This window comes from Procambarus clarkii, chromosome 23, assembly GCF_040958095.1.
Source record: "Procambarus clarkii isolate CNS0578487 chromosome 23, FALCON_Pclarkii_2.0, whole genome shotgun sequence".
NCBI classification, from domain to species: Eukaryota; Metazoa; Arthropoda; class Malacostraca; order Decapoda; family Cambaridae; genus Procambarus; species Procambarus clarkii.
The window spans coordinates 3484239-3510493 of record NC_091172.1 but is presented as its reverse complement, the minus strand read 5'-3'; the positions used below and the strand labels follow the sequence as shown (position 1 = coordinate 3510493).

Sequence of the window (26255 nt, the reverse complement as noted above, 5' to 3'; positions counted from 1 at the left end):
TGACAAGGCTCCGCCGTCTTGTCCCCGTCGAGGCCACTGTAGGTGTGGCCCTTAGGTCAATTCATCATAGGAGCCCTTCTCCTTCCATCATTCTGAATCATGCTCATCATATTAACCTGCACCCCCTCAATCCCCCCCCCCCCCCTCCACCATCTTCACACAATCTGTGGCCAACATTTTTCGTTTCATTCAGATTTTCATCAAAATATGTCGAAGATTTCTCTTTGGGTTGTTTTAAGGGGCATGACAGCCGAGTGGACAGCGCTTCGGATTCATAATCCTGAGGTTCCGGGTTCGATCCCCCGTTGGAGGCTGAAACAAATGGGCACTTTCTTTCACCCTGATGACCCTGTTTACCTATCAGTAAATAAGTACCTGGGAGTTAGACAGCTACTATGGGCTGCTTCCTAGGGATGTGTAAGAAAAAGAAGGCCTGGTCGAGGACAGGGCCGCGGGGGACGCTAAGCCCCGAAATCATCTCAAGATAACCTTAAGATTGCTGGCTAACTACTGGCATGGCTATTAAGGCCACCACAAGCGCACTAATGACTTAACTAGCGGGTACACCTATGGCTGCCACCTGACAGTCACCTCTATATTTTGTCTAAATACATATAATATACGAAATAATAACGAATAACAACATGAAGTACACACCCCGAACAATCCTTTCTATATTATGATTGAATAATGATATCTGTAACACATTTATTTTTTGTTCACTGGTAATCAACGTGACCCTTGCCAGGCGGCGGCTGGTCGACAAATGAGCCACACATTAAGAAGTGTGATTCCCAGACGCGCCACTCACCCTTACTTCACCATAATATCTAAACTGTCAACCTCTAATACAGTTAAGCATGTGACCACCAGAGGCGCTAATGCTCCCCTATTATTACGCCACCCATATAATGATTGTTCTCATTATTCATTGTTGCAACGTGTAAATACATTCATGTTCTGTAGTGACAGTGTCAGACCTCAAAGGAAGAATTGAAACACCCTTCTGAAGACGTATTATTAATTACGAAAATACTTAAAGAAATTCATGTTTCAATTCTTCCTTCGTGGTCTGACACTGTCACATTTTCATCACGTGTTAATTGTCGTGATTTACACGCAGATTTTGTAGTGTATATACGACAACTTCAGGAAAGTAATGAGTAGCGGATTTAGTCTAAACAATAATATATGCGTTTTGTTTTTAGTGAAAAATTATCTGGCAATTATACATTTGGAGATGTAGCTCAATCCTTCCTGTAGCCCAATCTTTCCTGTAGCCCAATCCTTCTTGTAGCCCAATCCTTCCTGTAGACCAATCCTTCCTGTAGCCCAATCCTTCCTGTAGCCCAATCCTTCCTGTAGCCCAATCCTTCCTTCCAAATCCGATTTGTAATATAATATTATTGGAGGTGTTGTGGTTTCTGTTCTAGGCTCAGGATTGTACCTGGTCCAGGTGTCATCTTATGTCGCGTTTATTTCTTTGTTGCTATATCCATTGTTCACCAACACTTCAGTTAACTTTCAAACTTCCTACTCACGTTGCTCCATTCTGAACAGTGGGTAAGGACTCGACGAATATAAGTGTTTAGAACACTGGCTTTGTGTCTTTGGGAGCACTCACTCCTACTGTTTAGGCATAATCCGATGTTTGTAGGCTTAGTATATACGCTACTGCTTAGATATGCTCCTGTTAAATTGTGTGTTTATTTGTCTACTTATACTGAATCCTTTTAAAGTTTGTCCTTATCTGTCATTTGCATCAAACCTCATCCCTCCCACTTACCTGTTTGGCAGTGAGTTCTGCTAATCGTGGATTGCTGTTACGTAGCTCATTTGGCTTCATAATAGTTGGATGGCTGAAATAAAAAGGCTTCAATTAAACAGAGCAGAAATTTATGAGAATGATGTTCAAAAATACCAAATAGTTATTATTTTTTCTGTAGAAAACAATGTCTTACAGACAGGGTAAAAAAAAAAATGAATGTAATGAAACCTCATTTACTTGGCGAGAGCCAGAGGCTCCCTGGAGCTATCCAGGCTGATATGGATGTACTAGATTTTGGCATCAGTCAGTGTGAATGGAGTTCTACTGAATTGCAATCTCTCAGCAAATGATTTTTTTTTCACCCTCATTGTTTGGCGTGATCGCCAACATGGTATTTAGAAAAAGTTGATCTGCTGCTGACCTCTTGCTAAATCTCTCCACTAAGTGACATTAGACACTGGATGAATCATAGATCAGCAGTGTTGTTGATCTAAATATAGCAGGAGCATCTGAGTGGGTTTGGATTAGTAGGAAAGCATCACGCACTAGCCCCAGTCACCATTCTGCAATATAAAAAAAATCCCCCATGCTTACCACATCACTTTATTATACCCAACATATGCCAAGAACTGAAAGCGGCGTTTGGTCATATTTGTCCCAAACCTCCCTGCAGTTTTCAAAATATCCCAAACATCCTAATTTCGTGGCCTGAGCCATATTTTGGAGCCAAATTCTGGCTCTCTGCACGTATTCGCAGTTTGAAATTACGACTTTTTATACCCAACATATGCCAAGTACTGATAGCAGCAGTGAGACACATATGGCACAAACTCCCCCGCAGTTTTCAAAATATCCCAAATATCCCAATTTCGACGCCTGAGCCATATTTTGGCGCCAAATTCTGGCTCTCTGCACGTATTCGTAGTTTGAAATTACGACTTTTTATACCCAACATATGCCAAGTACTGATAGCAGCAGTGAGTCACATTTAGCACCAACTCCCCTGCAGTTTTCAAAATATCCCAAATATCCCAATTTCGACGCCTGAGCCATATTTTGGAGCCAAATTCAAGCTCTCTGCACGTATTCGCAGTTTGAAATTACGACTTTTTATACCAAACATATGCCAAGTTCTTAAAGCGGCGTTTGGTCATATTTGTCCCAAGACCTCCTGCAGTTTTCAAAATATCCCAAACATCCCAATTTCGATGACTGAGCAATATTTTGAAGCCAAATTCTGGCTCTATGGACGTATTCGCATTTTGATATTACAATTTTTATACCCAGCATATGCCAAGTACTGAAAGCATCAGTGAGTCACATTTTGCACAAACTCCCCTGCAGGTTTCGAAATATCCCAAACATCCCAATTTCGAGGCCTGAGCCATATTTTGCAGCCAAACTCTGGCTCTCTGCACGTATTCGCAGTTTGAAATGACGAATTTTTTATACCCAATATATGCCAAGTACTGAAAGCGGCGTTTGGTAACATTTGTCCAAAACCCCCTCTGCCGATTTCAAAATATCCCAAACATCCCAATTTCGAGGCCTTAGCCATATTTTGGAGCCAAAATCTGCCTCTATGCACGTATTCGAAATTTGAAATTACGACATTTTTTACCCAACATATGCCAAGTACTGAGAGTGGCAGTGAGTCACATTTCGCACAAACTCCCCTGCAGTTTACGAAATATCCGAAATATCCCAATTTCGAGGCATGAGCAATATTTTGGAGCCAAATTCTGGCTCTCTGCACGTATTCGCAGTTTGAAATTACGACTTTTTTATGCCCAACACATGCCAAGTACTGAGAGCGGCGTTTGGTCACATTTGTCTCAAACCCCCACTGCAGTTTTCAAAATATCCCAAACATCCCAATCTCGAGGCATGAGCAATATTTTGGATCCAAATTCTGGCTCTATGCACGTTTTCGCGGTTTGAAATTTCGACATTTTATACCTAACATATGCCATGTACTGAAAGCGGCATTTGGTCACATTTGTCTCAATCCCTCCTGTAGTTTTCAAAATATCCCAAACATCCCAATTTCGAGGACTGAGTCATATTTTGTAGCCAAATTCTGGCTCTATGCACGTATTCGCAGTTTGAAATTACGATTTTTATACCCAACATATGCCCAGTACTGAACGCGGCGTTTGGTCACAGTTGTCCCAAATCCTCCCTGTAGTTTTCAAAATATCCCAAACATACCAATTTCGTGGACTGAGCCATATTTTGGAGCAAAATTCAGGCTCTATGCACGTATTCGCGGTTTGAAATTACGACATTTTTTACCCAACATATGCCAAGTCCTGAAAGCGGCAGTGAGTCACATTTCGAACAAACTCCCTTGCAGTTTTTGAAATATCCAAATATCCCAATTTCGAGGCCTGAGCCATTATTTGGAGCCAAATTCTGGGTCTCTGCACGTATTCGAAGTTTGAAATTACGACTTTTTATACCCATCATATGCCAAGTACTGAAAGTGGCAGTGAGTCACATTATGCGCAAACACTCCCCTGCAGTTTTCAAAATATCCCAAACATCCCAATTTCGAGGACTGAGTCATATTTTGGAGCCAAATTCTGGCTTTATGCACGTATTCGCAGTTTGAAATTACGATTTTTATACCCAACATATGCCAAGTCCTGAAAGCGGCGTTTGGTCATATATGTCCCAAACCTCTCTGCAGTTTTCAAAATATCCCAAACATCCTTATTTCGTGGCCTGAGCCATATTTTGGAGCCAAATTCTACATCTCAGCACGTATTCGCAGTTTGAAATTACGACTTTTTATACCCAACATATGCCAAGTTCTGAAAGCGGCTTTTGGTCATATTTGTCTCAAAGCCCCCTAAGGTTTTCAAAATATCCCAAACATCCCAATTTCGAGTACTGAGCAATATTTTGGAGCCAAATTCTGGCTCTATGCACGTATTCGAAGTTTGAAATTACGACTTTTTATACCCAACATATGCCAAGTCCTGAAAGCGGCAGTGAGTCACATTTAGCACAAACTCCCCTGCAGTTTTCAAAATATCCCAAATATCCCAATTTCGACGCCTGAGCCATATTTTGGAGCCAAATTCTGGCTCTCTGCACGTATTGGCAGTTTGAAATTACGACTTTTTATACCCAACATATGCCAAGTACTGAAAGCAGCAGTGAGTCACATTTTGCTCAAACTCCCCTGCAGTTTTCAAAATATCCCAAACATCCCACTTTCGAGGCCTGAGCCATATTTTGGAGCCAAATTCAAGCTCTCTGCACGTATTCGCAGTTTGAAATTACGACTTTTTATACCAAACATAAGCCAAGTTCTTAAAGCGGCGTTTGGTCATATTTGTCCCAAACCCACCTGCAGTTTTCAAAATATCCCAAACATACCAATTTCGAGGACTGAGCAATATTTTGGAGCCAAATTCTGGCTCTATGCTCGTATTCGCATTTTGATATTACGATTTTTATACCCAACATATGCCAAGTACTGAAAGCATCAGTGAGTCACATTTTGCAAAAACTCCCCTGTAGTTTTCGAAATATCCCAAAGATCCCAATTTCGAGGCCTGAGCCATATTTTGCAGCCAAACTCTGGCTCTCTGTACGTATTCGCAGTTTGAAATTACGAATTTTTTATACCCAACATATGCCAAGTACTGAAAGTGGCGTTTGGTAACATTTGTCCCAAACCCCCCCTGCAGATTTCAAAATATCCCAAACATCCCAATTTCGAGGCCTTAGCCATATCTTGGAGCCAAATTCTGGCTCTATGCACGTATTCGTGGTTTGAAATTACGAGATTTTATACCAAACATATGCCGTGTCCTGAAAGCGGCAGTGAGTCACATTTCACACAAACTGCACTGCAGTTTTCAAAATATCCCAAATATCCCAATTTTGAGGCCTGATCCATATGTTGGAGCCAAATTCTGGCTCTCTGCACGTATTCTCAGTTTGAAATTACGACTTTATATACCCAACATATGCCAAGTACTGAAAGCGACGTTTAGTCATATTTGTCCCAAAACCTCACTACAGTTTTCAAAATATCTCAAACATCCCAATTTCGACGCCTGACCTATATTTTGGAGCCAAATTCTGGCTCTCTGCACGTATTCGCAGTTTGAAATTACGACTTTATTCAAACATATACCAAGTCCTAAAAGAGGCAGTGAGTCACGTTTTGCACAAACTCCCTTGCAGTTTTCGAAATATCCCAAATATCTAAATTTCGACACCTGAGCCATATTTTGGAGCCAAATTCTGGCTCTCTGCACGTATTCACAGTTTGAAATTTCGACTTTTTATACCCAACATATGCCAAGTACTGAAAGCGGCAGTGAGTCACATTTTGCACAAACTCCCCTGCAGTTTTCAAAATATCCCAAACATCCCAATTTCGAGGCCTGAGCCATATTTTGGAGCCAAATTCTGGCTCTATGCACGTATTCGCCGTTTTAAATTACGACTTTTTATACCCAACATATGCCAAGTACTGAAAGCGGCGTTTGGTCACATTGGTCCTAAACCTCCCTGCAGTTGTCAATATATCCCAAATATTCCAATTTCGAGGCCTGAGCTATATTTTGGAGCCAAATTCTGGCTCTCTGCACGTATTTGCAGTTTGAAATTACGACTTTTTATACATAACATATGCCAATTACTGAAAACTGCATTTGGTCACATCTGTCCAAAACCCCCCTGCAGTTTTCAAAATATCCCACACATCCCAATTTCGAGGCCTGAGCCATATTTTGTAGTTAAATTCTGGCTCTCTGCACGTATTCGCAGTTTGAAATTCCGACATTTTATACCCAACATATATATGCCAAGTACTGAAAGTGGCGTTGGTCACATTTGTCCCAATCCCCCCTGCAGTTTTCAAAATATATCAAACATCTCAATTTCGAGGCCTGAGCCATATTTTGGAGCCAAATTCTGGCTCTCTCCACGTATTCGCAGTTTAATATTACGATTTTTATACCCAACATATGCCAAGTACTGAAAACGGCAGTGAGTCACATTTTGCACAAACTCCCCTGCAGTTTTCGAAATATCCCAAACATCCCAATTTCGTGTCCTGAGCCATATTTTTGAGCCAAACTCTGGCTCTCTGCTCGTATTCGCAGTTTGAAATTACGACTTTTTTATACCCAATATATGCCAAGTACTGAAAGCGGCGTTTGGTCACATTTGTCCCAATCCCCCCCTGCAGTTTTCAAAATATCCCAAACATCCCAATTTCGAGGCCTGAGCCATATTTTAGAGCTAAATTCTGGCTCTATGCTCGTATTCGCGGTTTGAAATTACGATATTTTATACCCAACATATGCCAAGTACTGAAAGCAGCAGTGAGTCACATTTTGCACAAACTCCCCTGCAGTTTTCGAAATATCCCAAATATCCCAATTTCGAGACCTGAGCAATATTTTGGAGCCAAATTCTGGCTCTCTGCACGTATTTGCAGTTTGAAATTACGACTTTTTATACATAACATATGCCAATTACTGAAAACTGCATTTGGTCACATCTGTCCAAAACCCCCCTGCAGTTTTCAAAATATCCCACACATCCCAATTTCGAGGCCTGAGCCATATTTTGTAGTTAAATTCTGGCTCTCTGCACGTATTCGCAGTTTGAAATTCCGACATTTTATACCCAACATATATATGCCAAGTACTGAAAGTGGCGTTGGTCACATTTGTCCCAATCCCCCCTGCAGTTTTCAAAATATATCAAACATCTCAATTTCGAGGCCTGAGCCATATTTTGGAGCCAAATTCTGGCTCTCTCCACGTATTCGCAGTTTAATATTACGATTTTTATACCCAACATATGCCAAGTACTGAAAACGGCAGTGAGTCACATTTTGCACAAACTCCCCTGCAGTTTTCGAAATATCCCAAACATCCCAATTTCGTGTCCTGAGCCATATTTTTGAGCCAAACTCTGGCTCTCTGCTCGTATTCGCAGTTTGAAATTACGACTTTTTTATACCCAATATATGCCAAGTACTGAAAGCGGCGTTTGGTCACATTTGTCCCAATCCCCCCCTGCAGTTTTCAAAATATCCCAAACATCCCAATTTCGAGGCCTGAGCCATATTTTAGAGCTAAATTCTGGCTCTATGCTCGTATTCGCGGTTTGAAATTACGATATTTTATACCCAACATATGCCAAGTACTGAAAGCAGCAGTGAGTCACATTTTGCACAAACTCCCCTGCAGTTTTCGAAATATCCCAAATATCCCAATTTCGAGACCTGAGCAATATTTTGGAGCCAAATTTTGGCTCTCTGCAAGTATTCGCAGTTTGATATTACGGCTTTTTATACCCAACATATGCCAAGTACTGAAAGCGGCAGTGAGTCACATTTTGCACAAACTCCCCTGCAGTTTTCAAAATATCCCAAACATCCCACTTTCGAGGCCTGAGCCAATTTTTGGAGCCAAATTCAAGCTCTCTGCACATATTCGCAGTTTAAAATTACGACTTTTTATACCCAACATATGCCAAGTTCTGAGAGCGGCGTTTGGTCATATTGGTCCTAAACCCCCCTGCTGTTTTCAAAATATCCCAAACATCCCAATTTCGAGGCCTGAGCCATATTTTGGAGCCAAATCTGGCTCTATGCACGTATTCGCAGATTGAAATTACGACTTTTTATTTCAAACATATGATAAGTCCTGAAAGCGGCAGTTAGTCACATTTTGAACAAACTCCTCTGCACTTTTCGAAATATCCCAAATATTCCAATTTCGAGGCATGAGCCATATTTTGGAGCCAAATTCTGGCTCTCAGCACGTATTCGCAGTTTGAAATTACGACTTTTTATACCAAACATATGCCAAGTACTGAAAGCGGCAGTGAGTCACATTTTGCACAAACTCCCCTGCAGTTTTCGAAATATCTCAAATATCTCAATTTTGAGGCCTGAGCCATATTTTGGAGCCAAATTCTGGCTCTCTGCACATATTCGCAGCTTGAAATTATCACTTTTTTATACCCAACATATGCCAAGTACTGAAAGCGGCGTTTGGTCACATTTGTCTCAATCCCCCCTGCAGTTTTCAAAATATCCCAAACATCCCAATTTCGAGGCCTGAGCAATATTTTTTAGCCAAGTTCTGGCTCTCTGCACGTATTCGCAGTTTGAAATTACGACTTTTTTATGCCCAACATATACCAAGTACTGAAATCGGCGTTTGGTCACATTTGGCCCAAACCCCCCCCCCCCTGCAGTTTTCAAAATATCACAAACATCCCAATTTCAAGGCCTGATCCATATTTTGGAGCCAAATTCTGGCTCTATGCACGTATACGCAGTTTGAAATTACAACATTTTATACCCAACATATGCCAAGTACTGAAAGCGGCGTTTGGTCACATTTGCTCCAATCCCCCCCTGCAGTTTTCAAAATATCCCAAACAACTCAATTTCGAGGCCTGAACCATATTTTGGAGCCAAATTCTGGCTCTCTGCAAGTATTCGCAGTTTGATATTATGGCTTTTTATACCCAACATATGCCAAGTACTGAAAGCGGCAGTGAGTCACATTTTGCACAAACTCCCCTGCAGTTTTCAAAATATCCCAAACATCCCACTTTCGAGGCCTGAGCCAATTTTTGGAGCCAAATTCAAGCTCTCTGCACATATTCGCAGTTTGAAATTACAACTTTTTATACCCAACATATGCCAAGTTCTGAGAGCGCTGTTTGGTCATTTTGGTCCCAAACCCCCCTGCAGTTTTCAAAATATCCCAAACATCCCAATTTCGAGGCCTGAGCCATATTTTGGAGCCAAATCTGGCTCTATGCACGTATTCGCAGATTAAAATTACGACTTTTTATTCCCAACATATGATAAGTCCTGAAAGCGGCAGTTAGTCACATTTCGAACAAACTCCTCTGCAGTTTTCGAAATATCCCAAATATTCCAATTTCGAGGAATGAGCCATATTTTGGAGCCAAATTCTGGCTCTTTTCACGTATTCGCAGTTTGAAAATACTACTTTTTATACCCAACATATGCCAAGTACTGAAAGCGGCGTTTAGTCACATTTGTCCCAAACCTCCCTGCTGTTTTCAAAATATCCCAAACATCCCAATTTCGAGGCCTGAGCCATATTTTGGATACAAATTCAAGCTCTCTGCACGTATTCGCAGTTTGAAAACACGACTTTTTATACCCAACATATGCCTAGTTCTGAAAGCGGCATTTGGTCATATTTGTCCCAAACCCCCCCCTGCAGTTTTCAAAATATCCCAAACATCCCAATTTCGAGAACTGAGCAATATTTTAGAGCCAAATTCGCGCTCTATGCACGTATTCGCAGTTTGAATTTATGACTTTTTATACCCAACATATGCCAAGTCCTGAAAGTGGCAGTGAGTCACATTTTGCACAAACTCCCATGCAGTTTTCGAAATATCCCAAATATCCCAATTTCGATGCCTGAGCCATTATTTGGAGCCAAATTCTGGGTCTCTGCACGTATTCGCAGTTTGAAATTACGACTTTTTATACACAACATTTGCCATGTACTGAAAGCGGCTTTGGTCACATTTGTCCCAATCCCCCCTGCAGTTTTCAAAATATCCCAAACATCTCAATTTCGAGGCCTGTGCCATAATTTGGAGCCAAATTCTGGGTCTCTGCACGTATTCGCAGTTTGAAATTACGACTTTATATACCCAACATATGCCAAGTACTGAAAGCGGCGTTTGGTCATATATGTCCCAAACCTCTCTGCAGTTTTCAAAATATCCCAAACATCCTTATTTCGTGGCTTGAGCCATATTTTGGAGCCAAATTCTGGATCTCAGCACGTATTCGCAGTTTGAAATTACGACTTTTTATACCCAACATATGCCAAGTTCTGAAAGCGGCTTTTGGTCATATTTGTCTCAAAGCCCCCTAAGGTTTTCAAAATATCCCAAACATCCCAATTTCGAGTACTGAGCAATATTTTGGAGCCAAATTCTGGCTCTATGCACGTATTCGAAGTTTGAAATTACGACTTTTTATACCCAACATATGCCAAGTCCTGAAAGCGGCAGTGAGTCACATTTAGCACAAACTCCCCTGCAGTTTTCAAAATATCCCAAATATCCCAATTTCGACGCCTGAGCCATATTTTGGAGCCAAATTCTGGCTCTCTGCACGTATTGGCAGTTTGAAATTACGACTTTTTATACCCAACATATGCCAAGTACTGAAAGCAGCAGTGAGTCACATTTTGCTCAAACTCCCCTGCAGTTTTCAAAATATCCCAAACATCCCACTTTCGAGGCCTGAGCCATATTTTGGAGCCAAATTCAAGCTCTCTGCACGTATTCGCAGTTTGAAATTACGACTTTTTATACCAAACATAAGCCAAGTTCTTAAAGCGGCGTTTGGTCATATTTGTCCCAAACCCTCCTGCAGTTTTCAAAATATCCCAAACATACCAATTTCGAGGACTGAGCAATATTTTGGAGCCAAATTCTGGCTCTCTGCACGTATTCGCAGTTTGAAATTACGACTTTATTCAAACATATACCAAGTCCTAAAAGAGGCAGTGAGTCACGTTTTGCACAAACTCCCTTGCAGTTTTCGAAATATCCCAAATATCTAAATTTCGACACCTGAGCCATATTTTGGAGCCAAATTCTGGCTCTCTGCACGTATTCACAGTTTGAAATTTCGACTTTTTATACCCAACATATGCCAAGTACTGAAAGCGGCAGTGAGTCACATTTTGCACAAACTCCCCTGCAGTTTTCAAAATATCCCAAACATCCCACTTTCTAGGCCTGAGCCCTATTTTGGAGCCAAATTCAAGCTCTCTGCACGTATACGCAGTTTGAAATTACGAATTTTTATACCCAACATATGCCAAGTTCTGAGAGCGGCGTTTGGTCATATTGGTCCCAAACCCCCCTGCTGTTTTAAAAATATCCCAAACATCCCAATTTCGAGGCCTGAGCCATATTTTGGAGCCAAATTCTGGCTCTATGCACGTATTCGCCGTTTTAAATTACGACTTTTTATACCCAACATATGCCAAGTACTGAAAGCGGCGTTTGGTCACATTGGTCCTAAACCTCCCTGCAGTTGTCAATATATCCCAAATATTCCAATTTCGAGGCCTGAGCTATATTTTGGAGCCAAATTCTGGCTCTCTGCACGTATTTGCAGTTTGAAATTACGACTTTTTAAACATAACATATGCCAATTACTGAAAACTGCATTTGGTCACATCTGTCCAAAACCCCCCTGCAGTTTTCAAAATATCCCACACATCCCAATTTCGAGGCATGAGCCATATTTTGTAGTTAAATTCTGGCTCTCTGCACGTATTCGCAGTTTGAAATTCCGACATTTTATACCCAACATATATATGCCAAGTACTGAAAGTGGCGTTGGTCACATTTGTCCCAATCCCCCCTGCAGTTTTCAAAATATCCCAAACATCTCAATTTCGAGGCCTGAGCCATATTTTGGAGCCAAATTCTGGCTCTCTCCACGTATTCGCAGTTTAATATTACGATTTTTATACCCAACATATGCCAAGTACTGAAAACGGCAGTGAGTCACATTTTGCACAAACTCCCCTGCAGTTTTCGAAATATCCCAAACATCCCAATTTCGTGTCCTGAGCCATATTTTTGAGCCAAACTCTGGCTCTCTGCTCGTATTCGCAGTTTGAAATTACGACTTTTTTATACCCAATATATGCCAAGTACTGAAAGCGGCGTTTGGTCACATTTGTCCCAATCCCCCCCTGCAGTTTTCAAAATATCCCAAACATCCCAATTTCGAGGCCTGAGCCATATTTTAGAGCTAAATTCTGGCTCTATGCTCGTATTCGCGGTTTGAAATTACGATATTTTATACCCAACATATGCCAAGTACTGAAAGCAGCAGTGAGTCACATTTTGCACAAACTCCCCTGCAGTTTTCGAAATATCCCAAATATCCCAATTTCGAGACCTGAGCAATATTTTGGAGCCAAATTTTGGCTCTCTGCAAGTATTCGCAGTTTGATATTACGGCTTTTTATACCCAACATATGCCAAGTACTGAAAGCGGCAGTGAGTCACATTTTGCACAAACTCCCCTGCAGTTTTCAAAATATCCCAAACATCCCACTTTCGAGGCCTGAGCCAATTTTTGGAGCCAAATTCAAGCTCTCTGCACATATTCGCAGTTTAAAATTACGACTTTTTATACCCAACATATGCCAAGTTCTGAGAGCGGCGTTTGGTCATATTGGTCCTAAACCCCCCTGCTGTTTTCAAAATATCCCAAACATCCCAATTTCGAGGCCTGAGCCATATTTTGGAGCCAAATCTGGCTCTATGCACGTATTCGCAGATTGAAATTACGACTTTTTATTTCAAACATATGATAAGTCCTGAAAGCGGCAGTTAGCCACATTTTGAACAAACTCCTCTGCACTTTTCGAAATATCCCAAATATTCCAATTTCGAGGCATGAGCCATATTTTGGAGCCAAATTCTGGCTGTCAGCACGTATTCGCAGTTTGAAATTACGACTTTTTATACCAAACATATGCCAAGTACTGAAAGCGTCAGTGAGTCACATTTTGCACAAACTCCCCTGCAGTTTTCGAAATATCTCAAATATCTCAATTTTGAGGCCTGAGCCATATTTTGGAGCCAAATTCTGGCTCTCTGCACATATTCGCAGCTTGAAATTATCACTTTTTTATACCCAACATATGCCAAGTACTGAAAGCGGCGTTTGGTCACATTTGTCTCAATCCCCCCTGCAGTTTTCAAAATATCCCAAACATCCCAATTTCGAGGCCTGAGCCATATTTTTTAGCCAAGTTCTGGCTCTCTGCACGTATTCGCAGTTTGAAATTACGACTTTTTTATGCCCAACATATACCAAGTACTGAAATCGGCGTTTGGTCACATTTGGCCCCCCCCCCCCCCCCGCAGTTTTCAAAATATCACAAACATCCCAATTTCGAGGCCTGATCCATATTTTGGAGCCAAATTCTGGCTCTCTGCAAGTATTCGCAGTTTGATATTATGGCTTTTTATACCCAACATATGCCAAGTACTGAAAGCGGCAGTGAGTCACATTTTGCACAAACTCCCCTGCAGTTTTCAAAATATCCCAAACATCCCACTTTCGAGGCCTGAGCCAATTTTTGGAGCCAAATTCAAGCTCTCTGCACATATTCGCAGTTTGAAATTACAACTTTTTATACCCAACATATGCCAAGTTCTGAGAGCGCTGTTTGGTCATTTTGGTCCCAAACCCCCCTGCAGTTTTCAAAATATCCCAAACATCCCAATTTCGAGGCCTGAGCCATATTTTGGAGCCAAATCTGGCTCTATGCACGTATTCGCAGATTGAAATTACGACTTTTTATTCCCAACATATGCCAAGAACTGAATACGGCGTTTGGTTACATTTGTCCCAAACCTCCCTGCAGTTTTCAAAATATCCCAAACAACACAATATCGAGGCCTGAGCCACATTTTGGAGCCAAATTCTGGCTCTATGCACGTATTCGCGGTTTGAAATTACGTGATTTTATACCCAACATATGCCGTGTCCTGAAAGCGGCAGTGTGTCACATTTCGCACAAACTGCACTGCAGTTTTCAAAATATCCCAAATATCCCAATTTCGAGGCCTGAACAATATTTGGGAGCCAAATTCTGGCTCTCTGCACGTATTCGCAGTTTGAAATTACGACTTTTTTATGCCCAATATATGCCAAGTATTGAAAGAGGCGTTTGGTCACATTTGTCCCAAACCCCCACTACAGTTTTCAAAATATCCCAAACATCCCAATTTCGAGGCCTGAGCAATATTATGGAGCCAAATTCTGGCTCTATGAACGTATTCGCGGTTTGAAATTACGACATTTTATAGGCAACATATGCCAAGTACTGAAAGCGACGTTTGGTCAAATTTGTCCCAAAGCCCCCTGCAGTTTTCAAAATATCCCAAACATCCCAATTTCGACGCCCGAGCCATATTTTGGAGCCAAATTCTGGCTCTCTGTCCGTATTCGCAGTTTGAAATTACGACTTTATTCAAACATATGCCAAGTCCTTAAAGAGGCAGTGAGTCATGTTTTGAACAAACTCCCTTGCAGTTTTCGAAATATCCCAAATATCCTAATTTCGAAACCTGAGCCATATTTTGGAGCCAAATTCTGGCTCTCTGCACGTATTCATATTTTGATATTACGACTGTTTATACCCAACATATGCCAAGTACTGAAAGCGGCAGTGAGTCACATTTTGCACAAACTCCCCTGCAGTTTTCGAAATATCCCAAATATCTCAATTTTGAGGCCTGAGCCATATTTTGGAGCCAAATTCTGGCTCTCTGCACATATTCGCAGCTTGAAATTACCACTTTTTTATACCCAACATATGCCAAGCACTGAAAGCGGCGTTTGGTCACATTTGTCTCAATCCCCCCTGCAGTTTTCAAAATATCCCAAACATCCCAATTTCGAGGCCTGAGCCATATTTTGGAGCCAAATCTGGCTCTATGCGCGTATTCGCAGATTGAAATTACGACTTTTTATTCCCAACATATGATAAGTCCTGAAAGCGGCAGTTAGTCACATTTCGAACAAACTCCTCTGCAGTTTTCGAAATATCCCAAATATTCCAATTTCGAGGAATGAGCCATATTTTGGAGCCAAATTCTGGCTCTTTTCACGTATTCGCAGTTTGAAAATACTACTTTTTATACCCAACATATGCCAAGTACTGAAAGCGGCGTTTAGTCACATTTGTCCCAAACCTCCCTGCTGTTTTCAAAATATCCCAAACATCCCAATTTCGAGGCCTGAGCCATATTTTGGATACAAATTCAAGCTCTCTGCACGTATTCGCAGTTTGAAAAGACGACTTTTTATACCCAACATATGCCTAGTTCTGAAACCGGCATTTGGTCATATTTGTCCCAAACCCCCCCCTGCAGTTTTCAAAATATCCCAAACATCCCAATTTCGAGAACTGAGCAATATTTTAGAGCCAAATTCGCGCTCTATGCACGTATTCGCAGTTTGAAATTATGACTTTTTATACCCAACATATGCCAAGTCCTGAAAGTGGCAGTGAGTCACATTTTGCACAAACTCCCATGCAGTTTTCGAAATATCCCTAATATCCCAATTTCGATGCCTGAGCCATTATTTGGAGCCAAATTCTGGGTCTCTGCACGTATTCGCAGTTTGAAATTACGACTTTTTATACCCAACATTTGCCATGTACTGAAAGCGGCTTTGGTCACATTTGTCCCAATCCCCCCTGCAGTTTTCAAAATATCCCAAACATCTCAATTTCGAGGCCTGTGCCATATTTTGGAGCCAAATTCTGGCTCTCTGCACGTATTCGCAGTTTGAAATTACTACTTTTTATACCCAACATATGCAAAGTACTGTAAGCGGCGTTTGGTCACGTGTCCCAAATCTCCCTGAAGTTTTCAAAATATCCCAAACATCCTAATTTCGAGGCCTGAGCCATATTTTGGAGCCAAATTATGGCTCTCCGCACGTATTCGCAGTTTGAAATTACGACTTTTTATACCCAACATATGCCAAGTTCTGAAAGCGGCGTTTGGTCAAATTTGTCCCAAACCCCCCTGCAGTTTTCAAAATATCCCAAACATGCTAATTTCGAAGACTAAGCAATATTTTGGAGCCAAATTCTGGCTCTCTGCACGTATTCGCAGTTTGAAATTACGAGTTTTTATACCCAATATATGCCTAGTACTGAAAGCAGCAGTGAGTCACATTTTGCACAAACTCACCTGCAGTTTTTAAAATATCCCAAATATCCTAATTTCGAAGCCTTAGCCATGTTTTGGAGCCAAATTCTGGCTCTTTGCACGTATTCGCAGTTTGAAATTGCGACTTGGCATAAAAACTATAAATACTTGGGTATAAAAACCCAACATATGCCAAGTACTGAAAGCGGCGTTTGGTCACATTTGTCCCAATCCTCCCTGCAATTTTCTAAATATCCCAAACATTCCAATATCGAGGCCTGAGTCATAATTTGGAGCCAACGTCTGGCTCTCTGCACGTATTCATATTTTGATATTACGACTTTTTATACCCAACATATGCCAAGTACTGAAACTGGCAGTGAGTCACAATTTGCGCAAACTCCCCCGCAGTTTTCAAAATATCCCAAACATCCCAATTTCAAGGCATGAGCCATATTTTGGAGCCAAATTCTGGCTCTCTGCACGTATTCGCAGTTTGAAATTACGACTGTTTATACCCAACATATGCTAAGTACTGAAAGCGGCAGTGAGTCACATTTTGAACAAACTCCCCTGCAGTTTTCGAAATATCCCAAATATCTCAATTTTGAGGCCTGAGCCATATTTTGGAGCCAAATTCTGGCTCTCTGCACATATTCGCAGTTTGAAATTACCACTTTTTTATACCCAACATATGCCAAGTACTGAAAGCGGCGTTTGGTCACATTTGTCTCAATCCCCCCTGCAGTTTTCAAAATATCCCAAACATCCCAATTTCGAGGCCTGAGCCATATTTTTGAGCCAAGTTCTGGCTCTCTGCACGTATTCGCAGTTTGAAATTACGACTTTTTATACCCAACATATGCAAAGTACTGTAAGCGGCGTTTGGTCACGTGTCCCAAATCTCCCTGAAGTTTTCAAAATATCCCAAACATCCTAATTTCGAGGCCTGAGCCATATTTTGGAGCCAAATTATGGCTCTCCGCACGAATTCGCAGTTTGAAATTACGACTTTTTATACCCAACATATGCCAAGTTCTGAAAGCGGCGTTTGGTCAAATTTGTCCCAAACCCCCCTGCAGTTTTCAAAATATCCCAAACATGCTAATTTCGAGGACTGAGCAATATTTTGGAGCCAAATTCTGGCTCTCTGCACGTATTCGCAGTTTAATATTACGATTTTTATACCCAACATATGCCAAGTACTGAAAGCGGCAGTGAGTCACATTTTGCACAAACTCCCTTGCAGTTTTCGAAATATCCCAAACATCCCAATTTCGAGGCCTGAGCCATATTTTGGAGCCAAACTCTGACTCTCTGCACGTATTCTCAGTTTGAAATTACGACTTTTTTATACCCAATATATGCAAGTACTGAAAGCGGCGTTTGGTAACCTTTGTCCCAAACCCTCCTGCAGTTTTCAAAATATCCCAAACATCCCAATTTCGAGGCCTGAGCCATATTTTGGAGCAAAATTCTAGCTCTATGCACGTATTCGCGGTTTGAAATTACGACATTTTATACCCAACATATGCCAAGTCCTGAAACCGGCAATGAGTCACATTTCGCACAAACTCTCCTACAGTTTTCGAAATATCCCAAATATCCCAATTTCAAGGACTGAGCAATATTTTCGAGCCAAATTCTGGCTCTCTGCACGTATTCGCAGTTTGAAAATACGATTTTTTTATGCCCAACATATGCCAAGTAGTGAAAGCGGCGTTTGGTCACATTTGTCCCAAACCCCCCCCCCCTGCAGTTTTCAAAATATCCCAAACATCCATATTTCGAGGCCTGAGCAATATTTTGGAGCCAAATTCTGGCTCTATGCATGTATTCGCGGTTTTAAATTACGACATTTTATACCCAACATATGCCAAGTCCTAATGCGGCAGTGAGTCACATTTCGCACAAACTTCCTTGCAGTTTTTGAAATATCATAAATATCCCAATTTTGAGGCCTGAGCCATATTTTGGAGCCAAATTCTGGCTCTCTGCACGTATTCGCAGTTTGAAATTACCACTTTTTTATACCCAACATATGCCAAGTACTGAAAGCGGCGTTTGGTCACATTTGTCTCAATCCCCCCTGCAGTTTTCAAAATATCCCAAACATCCCAATTTCGAGGCCTGAGCCATATTTTGGAGTTAAATTCTGGCTCTCTGCACGTATTCGCAGTTTGAAATTACGACTTTTTTATACCCAACAAATACCAAGTACAGAAAGCGGCGTTTGGTCTCATTCGTCCCAACCCCCCCCCCCCCTGCAGTTTTCAAAATATCCCAAACATTCCAATTTCGAGGCCTGAGCCATATTTTGGAGCCAAATTCTGGCTCTATGCACGTATTCGCGGTTTGAAATTACGAGATTTTATACCCAACATATGCCAAGTTCTGAAAGCGGCAGTGAGTCACATTTCGCACAAAAAACCTTGCAGTTTTCGAAATATCTTAAATATCCCCATTTTGAGGCCTAAGCCATATTTTGGAGCCAAATTCTGGCTCTCTGCACGTATTCGCAGTTTGAAATTACGACTTTTTATACCCAACATATGCCAAGTACTGAAAGCAGCGTTTGGTCGCATTTGTCCCAAACCCTCCCTGCAGTTTTCAAAATATCACAAACATCCCAATTTCGAGGCCTGAGCCATATTTTGGAGCCAAACTCTGGCTCTATGCACGTATTCGCGGTTTGAAATTACGACATTTTATACCCAACATATGGCAAGTCTTGAAAGCGGCAGTGAGTCCCATTTCGCACAAACTCCCCTGCAGTTTTCGAAATATCCAAAATATCCCAATTTCAAGGCCTCAGCCATATTTTGGATCCAAATTCAAGCTCTCTGCACGTATTCGCAGTTTGAAATTACGACTTTTTATACCCAACATATGCCAAGTTCTACAAGCGGCGTTTGGTCATATTGTCCCAAACCCCCCTGCAGTTTTCAAAATATCCTTAATATCGCAATTTCGAGGCCTGAGCCATATTTTGGAGCCAAATTCTGGCTCTCTGCAGATATTCGCAGTTTGAAATTACGATTTTTTTATACCCAACATATGCCAAGAACTGAATACGGCGTTTGGTTACATTTGTCCCAAACCTCCCTGCAGTTTTCAAAATATCCCAAACAACACAATATCGAGGCCTGAGCCACATTTTGGAGCCAAATTCTGGCTCTATGCACGTATTCGCGGTTTGAAATTACGTGATTTTATACCCAACATATGCCAAGTCATGAAAGCGGCAGTGAGTCAAATTTTGCACAAACTCCCCTGCAGTTTTCGAAATATCCCAAACATCCCAATTTCGATGCCTGAGCCATATTTTGGAGCCAAACTCTGGCTCTGTGCACGTATTCGCAGTTTGAAATTACGAATTTTTTATGCCCAACATATGCCAAGTACTGAAAGCGGCGTTTGGTCACATTTATCCCAACCCCCCCCCCCTGCAGTTTACAAAATATCCCAAACATCCCAATTTCGAGGCCTGAGCCATATTTTGGAGCCAAATTCTTGCTCTATACACGTATTCGCGGTTTGAAATTACGCCATTTTATACCCAACATATGCCAAGTCCTAATTGCGGCAGTGAGTCACATTTCGCACAAACTCTCCTGCATTTTTCGAAATATCCCAAATATCCCAATTTCGAGGCCTGAACCATTATTTGGAGCCAAATTCTGGTTCTATGCACGTATTCGCAGTTTGAAATTACGACTTTTTATACCCAACATATGCCAAGTCCTGAAAGCGGCATTGAGTCACATTTGTCCCAAACCTCCCTGCAGTTTTCAAAATATCCCAAACATCCCAATTTCGAGGCCTGAGCCATATTTTGGAGCCAAATTCTGGTTCTATGCACGTATTCGCAGTTTGAAATTACGACTTTTTATACCCAACATATGCCAAGTCCTGAAAGCGGCATTGAGTCACATTTTGCACAAACTCCCCTGCAGTTTTCGAAATATCCCAAATATCCCAATTTCGAGGCCTGAACCATTATTTGGAGCCAAATTCTGGGTCTCTGCACGTATTAGCAGTTTTTAGTTGCGAATTTTATACTCAACATATGCCAAGTACTGAAAGCGGCGTTTGGACACATTTTACCCAACCCCCCCTGCTGTTTTCAAAATATCCAAAACATATCAATTTCGAGGTCTGAGCAATATTTTGGAGCCAAATTCTGGCTCTCTGCACGTATTCGCAGTTTGAAATTACGACTTTATATACCCAACATATGCCAAGTACTGAAAGCGGCGTTTGGTCACATTTGTCCCAAACCTCCCTGCAGTTTTCAAAATATCCCAAACATCCCAATTTCGAGGACTGAGCAATATTTTGGAGCCAAATGCTGGCTCTCTGCACGTATTCGCAGTTTGAAATTACGACTTTTTTATACCCAACATATGCCAAGTACTGAACGCGGCATTTGGTCACATTTGTCCCAAACCCCCCCCCCCCCTGTAGTTTTCAAAATATCCCAAACATCCCAATTTCGAGGACTGAGCAATATTTTGGAGCCAAATTTTGGCTCTATGCACGTATTCGTGGTTTGAAATTACGACATTTTATACCCAACATATGCCAAGTCCTGAAAGCGGCAGTGAGTCACATTTCGCACAAACTCCACTGCAGTTTTCGAAATATAACAAATATCCCTATTTTGAGGCCTGAGCCATATTTTGGAGCCAAATTCTGGCTCTCTGCTCGTATTCGCAGTTCGAAATTACGAATTTTTATTCCCAACATATGCCAAGTACTGAAAGTGGCGTTTGATCACATTTGTCCCAAACCTCCCTGCAGTTTTCGAAATATCCCAAATATCGTAATTTCGAGGCCTGAGCCATATTTTCAAGCCAAATTCAGGCTCTCTGCACGTATTCGCAGTTTGAAACTACGACTTTTTTATACCCAACATATGCCAAGTACTGAAAGCGGCGTTTGGTTACATTTGTCCCAAACCTCCCTGCAGTTTTCAAAATATCCCAAACATCACAATTTCGAGGCCTCAGCCATATTTTGGAGCCAAATTCTGGCACTCTGCACGTATTCGCAGTTTGAAATTACGACTTTTTTATACCAAACATATACCAAGTACTGAAAGCGGCATTTGGTCACATTTGTCCCAAACCCTCCCTGCAGTTTTCAAAATATCACAAACATCCCAATTTCCAGGCCTGAGCCATATTTTGGAGCCAAATTCTGGTTCTATGTAAATACTCGCGGTTTGAAATTACGACATTTTATACCCAAATTATGCCAAGTCTTGAAAGCGGCAGTGAGTCATATTTTGTACAAACTCCCCTGCAGTTTTCAAAATATCCCAAACATCCCACTTTCGAGGCCTGAGCCATATTTTGGAGCCAAATTCAAGCTTTCTGCACGTATTCGCTGTTTGAAATTACGACTATTTATACCCAACATATGATAAGTTCTGAAAGCGGCGTTTGGTCATATTGGTCCCAAACCCCCCTGGAGTATTTAAAATATCCCAAAAATCCCAATTTCGAGGACAGAGCAATATTTTTGAGCCAAATTCTGGCTCTATGCTCGTATTCGCAGTTTGAAATTACGACTTTTTATACCCAACATATGCCAATTCCTGAAAGCGGCAGTAAGTCAAATTTTGCACAAACTTCCCTGCAGTTTTTGAAATATCCCAAATATCCCAATTTTGAGGCCTGAACCATATTATGGAGCTAAATTCTGGCTCTCTCCACGTATTCGCAGTTTAATATTTCGATTTTTATACCCAACATATGCCCAGTACTGAACACGGCGTTTGGTCACATTTGTTCCAAACCCCACCTGCAGTTTTCAAAATATCCCAAACATCCCAATTTCGAGGCCTGAGCCATATTTTGGAGCAAAATTCTGGCTCTATGCACGTATTCGCAGTTTGAAAATACGACATTTTTTACCCAACATATGCCAAGTCCTGAAAGCAGCGGTGAGTCACATTTCGCACAAACTCCCCTGCAGTTTTCTAAATATCCCAAATATCCCAATTTTGAGGCCTGAGCCATATTTTTGAGCCAAATTCTGGCTCTATGCACGTATTCGCAGTTTGAAATTACGACATTTTTTACCCAACATATGCCAAGTCCTGAAAGCGGCAGTGAGACACATTTTGCACCAACTCCCTTGCAGTTTTCGAAATATCCCAAATATCACAATTTCGACGCCTGAGCCATATTTTGGAGCCAAATTCTGGCTCTCTCCACGTATTCGCAGTTTAATATTACGATTTTTATACCCAACATATGCCAAGTACTGAAAGTGGCGTTTGGTCACATTTGTCCCAAACCTCCCTGCAGTTTTAAAAATATCCCAAACATCCCAATTTCGAGGCCTGAGCCATATTTTGGAGCCAAATTCTGGCTCTATGCACGTATTCGCAGATTGAAATTACGACTTTTTATACCCAACATATGCCAATTCCTGAAAGCGGCAGTGGGTCATATTTTGCACAAATTCCCTTGCAGTTTTCGAAATATCCCAAATATCACAATTTCGACGCCTGAGCCATATTTTGGAGCCAAATTCTGGCTCTCTGCACGTATTCGCAGTTTGAAATTCCGACTTTTTATACCCAACATATGCCAAGTACTGAAAGCAGCAGTGAGTCACATTTTGCACAAACTCCCCTGCAGTTTTCAAAATATCCCAAACATCCCACTTTCGAGGCCTGAGCCATATTTTGGAGCCAAATTCAAGCTCTCTGCACGTATTCGCAGTTTGATATTACGACTTTTTTATACCCAATATATGCCAAGTACTGAATGTGGCGTTTGGTAACATTTGTCCCAAACCCCCTCTGCAGTTTTCAAAATATACCCAAACATCCCAATTTCGAGGCCTGAGCCATATTTTGGAGCCAAATTCTTGCTCTATGCACGTATTCACGGTTTGAAATTACGCCATTTTATACCCAACATATGCCAAGTCCTAAAAGCGGCAGTGAGTCACATTTCGCACAAACTCCCCTGCAGTTTACGAAATATCCCAAATATCCCAATTTCGAAGCCTGAGCAAAATTTTGGAGCCAAATTCTGGCTCTCTGCCCGTATTCGCAGTTTGAAATTACGACTTTTTTATGCCCAACATATGCCAAGTACTGAAAGCGGCGTTTGGTCACATTTGTCCCAAACACCCCCCCTGCAGTTTACAAAATATTCCAAACATCCCAATTTCGAGGCCTGAGCCATATTTTGGAGCAAAATTCTGGCTCTATGCACGTATTCGCGGTTTGAAATTACGACATTTTTTACCCAACATATGCCAAGCCCTAAAGGCAGCAGTGAGTCACATTTCGCACAAACTCCCCTGCAGTTTTCGAAATATCCCAAATATCCCAATTTTGAGGCCTGAGCCATATTTTGGAGCCAAATTCTGGCTCTCTGCACATATTCGCGTTTTGAAATTACGATTTTTATACCCAACATATGCCAAGTACTGAAAGTGGCGTTTGGTCACATTTGTACCAAACCTCATTGCAGTTTTAAAAATATCCCAAACATCCCAATTTCGAGGCCTGAGCCATATTTTGGAGCCAAATTCTTGCTCTCTGCACGTATTCGCAGTCTGAAATTACGACTTTTTTATACCCAACATATGCTAAGTACTGAACGCGGCGTTTGCTCACATTTGTCCCAAACCCCCCCTGCAGTTTTCAAAATATCCCAAACATCCCAATTTCAAGGCCTGAGCCATATTTTAGAGCTAAATTCTGGCTCTATGCACGTATTCGCGGTTTGAAATTACGACATTTTATACCCTACAAATGCCAAGTACTGAAAGCAGCAGTGAGTCACATTTCGCACAAACTCCCCTGCAGTTTTCGAAATATCTCAAATATCCCCATTTCGAGGCCTGAGCAATATTTTGGAGCCAAATTTTGGCTCTCTGCAAGTGTTCGCAGTTTGATATTACGACTTTTTATGCCCAACATATGCCAAGTACTGAAAGTGGCGTTTGGTCACATTTGTCCCAAACCTCCCTGCAGTTTTAAAAATATCCCAAACATCCCAATTTCGAGGCCTGAGACATATTTTGGAGCCAAATTCTGGCTCTATGCACGTATTCGCAGATTGAAATTACGACTTTTTATACCCAACATATGCCAATTCCTGAAAGCGGCAGTGAGTCACATTTTGAACAAACTCCCTTGCAGTTTTCGAAATATCCCAAATATCTCAATTTCGACGCCTGAGCCATATTTTGGATCCAAATTCTGGCTCTCTGCACTTATTCGCAGTTTGAAATTACGACTTTTTATACCCAACATATGCCAAGTACTGAAAGCAGCAGTGAGTCACATTTTGCACAAACTCCCCTGCAGTTTTCAAAATATCCCACTTTCGAGACCTGAGCCATATTTTGGAGCCAAATTCAAACTCTCTGCACGTATTCGCAGTTTGAAATTACGACTTTTTATACCCAACATATGCCAAGTTCTGAAAGCGGCGTTTGGTCATATTGGTCCCAAACCCCCCTGGAGTTTTCAAAATATCCCAAACATCCCAATTTCGAGGACAGAGCAATATTTTTGAGCCAAATTCTGGCTCTATGCACGTATTCGCAGTTTAAAATTATCTTTTTATACCCAACATATGCCAAGTCATGAAAGTGGCAGTGAGTCAAATTTTGCACAAACTCCCCTTCAGTTTTCGAAATATCCCAAACATCCCAATATCGAGGCCTGAGCCATATTTTAGAGCCAAACTCTGGCTCTCAGCTGCACGTATTCGCAGTTTGAAATTACGACTTTTTTATACCCAATATATGCCAAGTACTGAATGTGGCGTTTGGTAACATTTGTCCCAAACCCCCCCTGCAGTTTTCAAAATATACCCAAACATCCCAATTTCGAGGCCTGAGCCATATTTTGGAGCCAAATTCTTGCTCTATGCACGTATTCGCGGTTTGAAATTACGCCATTTTATACCCAACATATGCCAAGTCCTAAAAGCGGCAGTGAGTCACATTTTGCACAAACTCCCCTGCAGTTTTCGAAATATCCAAAATATCCCAATTTCGAGGCCTGAGCAAAATTTTGGAGCCAAATTCTGGTTCTCTGCCCGTATTCACAGTGTGAAAATACGACTTTTTAATGCCCAACATATGCTAAGTACTGAAAGCGGCGTTTGGTCACATTTGTCCCAAACACCCCCCCTGCAGTTTACAAAATATCCCAAACATCCCAATTTCGAGGAGTGAGCCATATTTTGGAGCCAAATTCTGGTTCTATGTAAATACTCGCGGTTTGAAATTACGACATTTTATACCCAAAATATGCCAAGTCTTGAAAGCGGCAGTGAGTCATATTTTGTACAAACTCCCCTGCAGTTTTCAAAATATCCCAAACATCCCACTTTCGAGGCCTGAGCCATATTTTGGAGCCAAATTCAAGCTTTCTGCACGTATTCGCTGTTTGAAATTACGACTATTTATACCCAACATATGATAAGTTCTGAAAGCGGCGTTTGGTCATATTGGTCCCAAACCCCCCTGGAGTATTTAAAATATCCCAAAAATCCCAATTTCGAGGACAGAGCAATATTTTTGAGCCAAATTCTGGCTCTATGCTCGTATTCGCAGTTTGAAATTACGACTTTTTATACCCAACATATGCCAATTCCTGAAAGCGGCAGTAATTCAAATTTTGCACAAACTTCCCTGCAGTTTTTGAAATATCCCAAATATCCCAATTTTGAGGCCTGAACCATAT

The 26255-nt window shown here is 41.4% G+C and overlaps 1 long non-coding RNA gene across 1 annotated transcript in view; it reads right to left on the bottom strand.

Moving 5' to 3' along the window:
- LOC138367706 (uncharacterized) overlaps positions 1-26255 on the bottom strand; it is a 633486-nt gene that overhangs the window by 300913 nt on the left and 306318 nt on the right. Inside the window, exon 3 of the long non-coding RNA XR_011229401.1 lies at positions 1787-1859. This is a non-coding gene — a long non-coding RNA (uncharacterized lncRNA). The remainder of the gene's footprint in view (positions 1-1786; positions 1860-26255) is intronic.